Source organism: Triticum dicoccoides, chromosome 7A (genome assembly GCF_002162155.2).
Source record: "Triticum dicoccoides isolate Atlit2015 ecotype Zavitan chromosome 7A, WEW_v2.0, whole genome shotgun sequence".
NCBI classification, from domain to species: Eukaryota; Viridiplantae; Streptophyta; class Magnoliopsida; order Poales; family Poaceae; genus Triticum; species Triticum dicoccoides.
This window is the reverse complement of record NC_041392.1, coordinates 608523853-608531343: the sequence shown is the minus strand read 5'-3', so window position 1 is coordinate 608531343 and position 7491 is coordinate 608523853. Positions and strand designations below refer to the sequence as shown.

Genomic DNA, 7491 nt, shown 5'->3' with positions numbered 1-7491 from the left:
GTCCGGTCATTCCACGATGACCGGTACCACCGGTGGTACGAGCGGTTCTTCCGCTCAGAACTTAGCCGCCCAAGAGCTCAAGGCCATGCGGTTGTTCCGGCCAGGCACCGCCCAAGTACCGGTCAAGCTCCTATTTTGATGCGGTGGTTGTGCGGTAGCCAGGCGGTTAGTCCGGTTATCTTTCTTAGCCGGTACTACCGCCCGCCTGTCCGGTTGTACCGCTTGGTAGGGTTCTGCTGTTACACCGTGAGTCCTGGTTGTACCGGGACGAGGACCGGTTGTACCGCTGCAGTGCAAAAACGCAGTAACGGTTGGATATTGAGGGTGACTATATAAGGGAGCTTCTCCCACCTACCACTCCTACCTTTGACCTCTCTCACTCCACCATTGATGCCCTTCAAGCTCTCTTGCCCGATCTCTCTCTCTAACCACTCAAACTTGTTGATTTGCTAGGGATTGAAGGAGGAGACCTAGATCTACACTTCCACCAAAGGATATTTGGTTCCCCCATACTTTCTTATGTGGATTTTGTTACTCTTGGGTGTTTGAGCACCCTAGACGGTTGAGGTCACCTCGGAGCCATATTCCATTGTGGTGAAGCTTCGTGGTTTTGTTGGGAGCCTCCAATTAAGTTGTGGAGAGAGCCCCAACCTTGTTTGTAAAGGTTCGGTAGCCGCCTTCAAGGGCACCAATAGTGGAATCACGGCATCTCGCATTGTGTGAGGGCGTGAGGAGAATACGGTGGCCCTAGTGGCTTCTTGGGGAGCATTGTGCCTCCACACCGCTCCAACGGAGACGTACTTCCTCTCAAAGGGAAGGAACTTCGGCAACACATCCTCGTCTCCACCGTCTCCACTCTTGGTTATCTCGTGCCTTTATTTAAGCAAGCTTACTTGTTTCATATCTCTTGCTTGCTTGTGTACCAATCCTCGTTGCATCATATAGGTTGCTCACCTAGTTGCATTTCTAGACAACCTATTTTGATGCAAAGTTTAACTTGTTAAAGAAAAGCTAAAAATTGTTAGTTGCCTATTCCCCCCCCCCCTCTAGTCAACCATATCGATCCTTTCACCAACGCAGATCACAAGTAGCACCCGCCGCCACCTCCAGGGGGCTACACCGTCGATGAAGAAGCCGCCGGCCCGTCCCGGCCAGATGGGGCCCAAAGGGGCATAGATCTGAGCCGAGCGAACGCCGCCACCAACAACCACGCCGCAACGTAGTAGACCACCCGCGCCGACACAAGGTCACCCCCCCTCCCGCCGCCTGGCAACACTACCCAGCGCTGCTCCGCCCCGTGCAGGAGCCGCACCAGGAGGGGAATCGCGTGGGGCCACCACCGCCGGGGCCGCCCCGGGCTGAGCCCGGCGACGGCGGGGGGAGATGAGGTGAGGAAGGGGGCTGGGGGAGGGAGCCGTCGGTGCGGCCGGTCACCCGCCGGGAGACGAGCCGGTCGCGAGAGCCGTCTGGTCCTGAGAGCCCTCTGTTTTACACATGGTGAACTGTTTTTCATGTGTCTTTTCGTATATAAGAAGCCGGGTCAATGGTGTCTTTTTGTATATAAGATGCCGTGTTAACTATGTATGGAAGGAGATTTATTTGAGAGAGGAAATTTGGAAACTTTTCCAGTAGTTACCCAGATGTCAATACAACACACACACACACACACACACACACACACACACAGCACAGCACAACATGAGCCCAGGGAGAAATCCAACAGATGCAGGCTGGCCGGTCGGTTAAATTTCTGTGATATGGCGAGGAACCGTCATCAAGTTAGGGATGTTATTAGCCGGAAGTCCACTTCAACAGTGAAAACTTTTGGTTCACTAAGTTTGAATGAGTTCACATCCGAGGTGAAGAGCTCACCTGCATCAGTGTCTGAACCAGCACGGCATGCAAACTCATTAAAAGGACATGTATCAGCATCTGACAAATTGTCCCAGGTAAATGTGCCGCTAAATTCAGGAACTGATGTCTCGCAAAGTCAGCAAATTAGCAGCCCTGCAAAGTCCAGGAGTAGATCTTCTGTTCGTGAAGATGGTGGCAATTACAGTAACAAACGAGTAAAAGATGCGAGCTATTTTATTACCTTTTCTATAGGTCCATGCAGTTATTTTTCGTTGCATACTTTACAGAACTTTCTGTAAATTTGTATCAGTTGCATAGCTTTTGTTTACCTCTACATCTATGATGATGACCCACTCCAATAATCCCCACGTTAATCTGAACCAAAAGGAGAGGACCAGAACAACACACATGATTTTATTCATTGATGGGTGATTTAGTAGGTACAATCCAATCAAGCGTGTCCAGCTCCCTGATTGTGTTCCTCTCCAACCTTTGAAACTCAGTTTCCAAGTTTAGCAATCCAGCATTTATTATAAGGACTCGAATCCTTCCCCCCCAAAAAAAAACTTGTGTTGGATTGAATCAAAGAAGCCAGACAAAAAGCCTGGTGCTCCTTTGTTCGAAGAACAAAAACCCTAGACTAGATAGAACTGACACAAACCTCGCAAAAAAAAGATAGAACTGACACAAGTATGGAATTATATAAAGTCATAATGCATCACAGAGGAAGATAATATGTAGAAGTCTGGAAACCAATTAACGAATGGGTTTAACCAATGCCACAGAGCACTGGAAACATGTCCGAGCATCAACAGCTCTCCCATATATCTCCTGGGGATTTCTCCCTAGGAACCTTTATTGCTTATACTTCACCAGTCTTATTATTGTTACTAAAATAAAAGCAGTTCTTGAGTTGCCCCTCTTCTGGCAGGCCTAGAACGGCAATGCCGTAGTCGTCGCCCGCAAACTGCGGGCTCCAGACCCCGAACATGTTGCCGGCGACGCCGGACTGGTTCGCAGGATCGGACACCGGGGCGTCTCCAGCGGCGGGCTCTTCAGCCATGGGTTCGTCCTCGACGACGTTTGCCGGGTTTGCCTGCTGAAGCGCCTGGTTCCAGGCTTTGTCTACCTGGAGCAGTTCCTCTGGTGAAATGCCGTCTACCTGGAGCAGATCCACTAGTTCAACGCCTTGCTGCTCTTGCCCCGGTCCTTCCATCTGGTTCGTCAAGAATTTCTCCACCTCTTCCCAATCCCAGTCACTGAAAGGCTCAAACTGCGCATTCTCTGCGGCAGGGTGGTAGTTGTCTATACCGTCAAGCAGGGCATTGCCTGCTAGATCCACCAGATAACCAGCGCCCATGGCTGCAGCAGGCACCTCGTTCACTTCATGTGGAGTAACTGCGGCGTGCGCCTCGTCCATGGTGTCTTTCTGCAGAGTAACTGCGGCGTGCACCTCGTTCATTGTGTCTTCCTGTGGAGTAACTGCGGCGTGCACGTCATCCTTGGTGTCTTTCTGCATGTCATCACTCTCCAGGTTGATGACAATCTTGCCTGCTGCTTCAGTAAGACTGATCTCCTCTCTCTCTCTAGGTTGATGAAAATCTCGCGTCCATATCCATCAAGTGCTTTGCTCTGTACAGGCAGCACCTCGCGTTTGTATGACAGGCTCTCATTATAGTACTGCAGGCTCTCCTGGTACCAGTCCCAGATAGATTTGGTACCATGTATCAGAACTGGAGGTGGACGTGCATTAGTCTGAGAAACTCGTGCTCCAGCCGAACTCTCCCCAACTTGTCCCCACCGCTTTCCGGGGTAATTGTACCACATAGCAGAGGCTGCTGAACTTCCCTCCATGTGTGGCCACACCATCCCGGGGTACTTGTCCCAGATAGAAGAGGCAACCCCATGTGTGAACTGCGTCTGGGTTGTTGCCAAATGATTATTGGGTTTAGCACTGGGTGCCTTGTATGCTGATGACTCATCTCAGATAATTCCTTCATGCTGGCATAATGTTGATAGCCCTCTTCATCATGAGATAACCTCTGCCTCTGCGCTCGCAGCCGGTGTTTCTGCATCACAATACAGAACAGAACATTCAAGACAGGGATCACACATCACAATATAGAAAGTGAGCATAATGAAGAAATTTTAGCATTTTAGCATAACAACGCTGAAATAGATGAACTTGAAACTTGTGGAGTATGTATTTTTTTTTCTCAAACAAGCGCCCGGACATGTTTCGTTTTGTATTAGAAGGAGAGTGCCAAGAAAGCACAAACAGTCACAACAAGGCCAAAAAGAAGCCAAAGCCCTACTCCTAGCATCAGCTAAGGGTAGACCAAAGTTACGTCAATAAGCCGCTAATTTAACCGATAAAGGAGAAAATACCTATAAAGTAGTACATTGTTCACAAAATTCCCATTAACGTGATAACAATTATTAATCAGTCGATTTGGTAAACTGGGTTATAATAATGCTTTGGATAGTCTGATTATTTACGAATTCGGTGCTAACATGCATAGAGTTTCTTTTTCAATTGTGATTGGTTCTGTAACAAAATCTACTCCTGAAGCTGCATGGTTTGGAAATTTGAAATCTTATCTAGAGCACCATATACAAAACTTAATCTCCATGGCATGCGACTACTGAGTACTGACGTAGGTATGAGACATCCATGTAAATGTGTTTCTTCTGGAAAATAAAGAAATAACAAAGGACACACAGTAGTATCACGGTGGAAACATTCTTTCCTTCCAAGTTTATTCAGTTAAAATGGAATCTTGACCCTTGTATTTAGCATGCAAGCCTGCCAGTAACTGTGTGAGCTTTTACTGGGGTATGAATTAAAAGGTCAAATATTAAATAAAGTTCTCTTCCAATTTTTTTCTTCAACAGTTCAACAGTGTGCACATAGTTCTTTAAAATTTTGTGAAGTCGGACACTGTTGCCACAGAAAATTACCCAATTGATTGAACAATGCAGAACCTATATTTACACAAAATAAATAGCAGAGGGAAATGTTTTATTTTTCACACTAAGATCAAACCAATAATAAAAAATTAATTATGTTGTTGTTGTTGCTATTCCAGTAGGTGTTTGTTTCTCTTTTACCTTTTTCCCTTTTGCCCAATCACTGTATGTTAATGAGCACATGAGTTGGTAAAAGGACTCATCTGCACGTAACATCAATTTCTTTGGTCACTCAGCCTCCATGCGTTAGTTACCGTGTTCCTCAAAATCTTGCCGAATCAGAAATCCGAATCCGAGTCAGATTCGGAGACAGTGACTTTGTCCGAGCAGCACTAGCTGCTGGTACTTAACGTGCCAGGGTACAAAACATTGATAAAGGTGATGACCAAGCGGTGGCATACACCTGCAACTTCAGGAATCGTGTAATGATGACCACCGTGATCAGATCTCTTGCAATTAGCTGGTTCTGCAAGATTAGTTTAGGCAATGCTGCAACCGTTCTGTTGGCTAATCAATATATATGTGCAGAAATGGCAAGTGCATAGTAGCTTCCATCTCTACCAAATATTCATGCATGGGGGGATCAGGTTGGCAGTGGCAGTCAATAGCCAATGGCCACGGAAGGGGGATAGTCAGCTGTAGTGGTGGGAACCAATGACTGGACAGAACAATGGCCATGCCATCAAACTTCAAGGCTATAGCAGAATGACAATATCATCTTAATTAGTGGCAAAAACAAAAGGTTTCGTTCGGGAAAGTGCATAGGATGAAAGAAAAATATAAGGCTCAAATGCCAAACGTTCAGTCAGTTTAAACTAACTAGCATGCATAGGTTGTCGGCTTCTACTACTTATGATCGTCTATTAAACAAACAAAATTTAACAAAAAAATGTACATAGTGCCTATTGATGTACCGGCAATACCACAGTTGAGGTAAACTAAATCGATCACCCACCTGGAGATGGCTTGCAACATGCTGTATGGTCAAATTCAAATCCTTGGCATTCATGTACTGGTGAATGTTTCGAGCCGTAGCAGCTGTTAGCCAAAAAGAAAACAGACACTCAAAGGTCATGCTTTTTCAGCTGTTAAACATAACAAACGACTAATTTATGCCAAGTGCAGATAGCCTTACACGGCCCAAGCACTTCAACAGCCTGCAAGAACTTCTCATGGAGCTCACTGCTCCATAAGAACCAACCCAGATTCTCTGAATAGACATTCGCGTTCAACGCATCTTGTTTTTCATCCTCAGTTTCAGACCTGTGATTTTTAATAGACCTGTGTGGAAGTGCTCTCATCCTCAGAAAATTGACGGTTTCAGTATCCAACGGCTTAACCACATTGAAGCATGTTCCAAGGGTCATGCGTGTAGAGACTGCCTCATCATAGGCACACATAGCTGCAACCAAGAAACAACACTCCTAGATTAATGAGTTTGGGATGGAAGAAAATTTCTTAAAACAATACAGCTCTGAATACAAATGCTTACTGATGAGAGGCACTTCAAGTGCATTCAGGATGCGGTGAAACAGCACCAAGGTGTCCATCTCTGCATTGCCAGGATGAACTTCCGCTACTACCAAATCAAGCTCCTCATTTTTAGCAACCCCCCTTTTAAGGGAATCTAGGGCCTCTTCCACTGTTTCGAATGGAAGAACTACAAAACAGTAGAAGTTAGACTCAAAATTTTGGAGTGTAAACACCGTGTTATCATGTCCAAATATAGTTATGTTAATATCCCAACCTGCACGTACTATTGCAACAAGTGAGTATCTTCTAAGGACTAATATAGCTACTTGGTATGCGATTTTTCTCATTTGACCACATAATCCAACACTTTCTGCAATCTAATAGCACTTGGAAGGGCGGCCCAGTAACTAGCAGCTAGCTATATCCCATTACGAACTACATATGCTGCCTCCGTTTAAACTGTGAAGTTCACACAATATATTACACACACATATGCTATATAATCTAATGGTCAGGGTGACGCAGTAACACTATATCCTATATGGGAACTGCATCTTTTTCCTTTCTGTTTAAAAATGTCATAGATCTACGGAAATGCTCCACATATATATGATGGTCGTACGAGCTATACATGATACCGATGACAGGTTCACTGCCATGTAGGGCCATAGCTCGCCAAGCTTCACGTCATGAGAAGCGTTCTATATCCACACACGAAAGCCATCCAACCGTTAATTAGTGGTCCAGATCATGATGGATAGAACGCATAAATTGTCCCACCGGACGACCGTACACCCAAACTCCACGCCAAGCAGCCGTATACCCAAACTTCCCGCCAAACAGATGTACACCCAAATTTCCAGCCAAACAGCCGTACACCCAAACTCCCCACCAAACAGCAGAAATATGAAATATCTGAAATTCGATCAGATGTGACTGTGGATAGAAGACACCAACAGATATCAAATCATGCCTTTTATAGTAGCCCCATGAATATGCAAAATCTTGTGCAACAAATATCAAATCGTGCCTTTTATAGTAGCCCCATGAATACTATCTTTCATTCTCCCTCTAAAAACAACTTCCTTTTTGGACAGGAAGGGGAAAATACGGAATGGAGATGCTTGGGATTGAAGTGTGCACCTTTGAAGTTGAATCTAGCAAGCGTATTGGAGATGGTCCACAGGGAAACCG

At 45.7% G+C, this 7491-nt stretch overlaps 1 pseudogene; it reads right to left on the bottom strand.

Moving 5' to 3' along the window:
* Positions 1-2744: 2744 nt before the first annotated feature.
* Positions 2745-6956, bottom strand: LOC119330128 (annotated as a pseudogene).
* Positions 6957-7491: the final 535 nt, after the last annotated feature.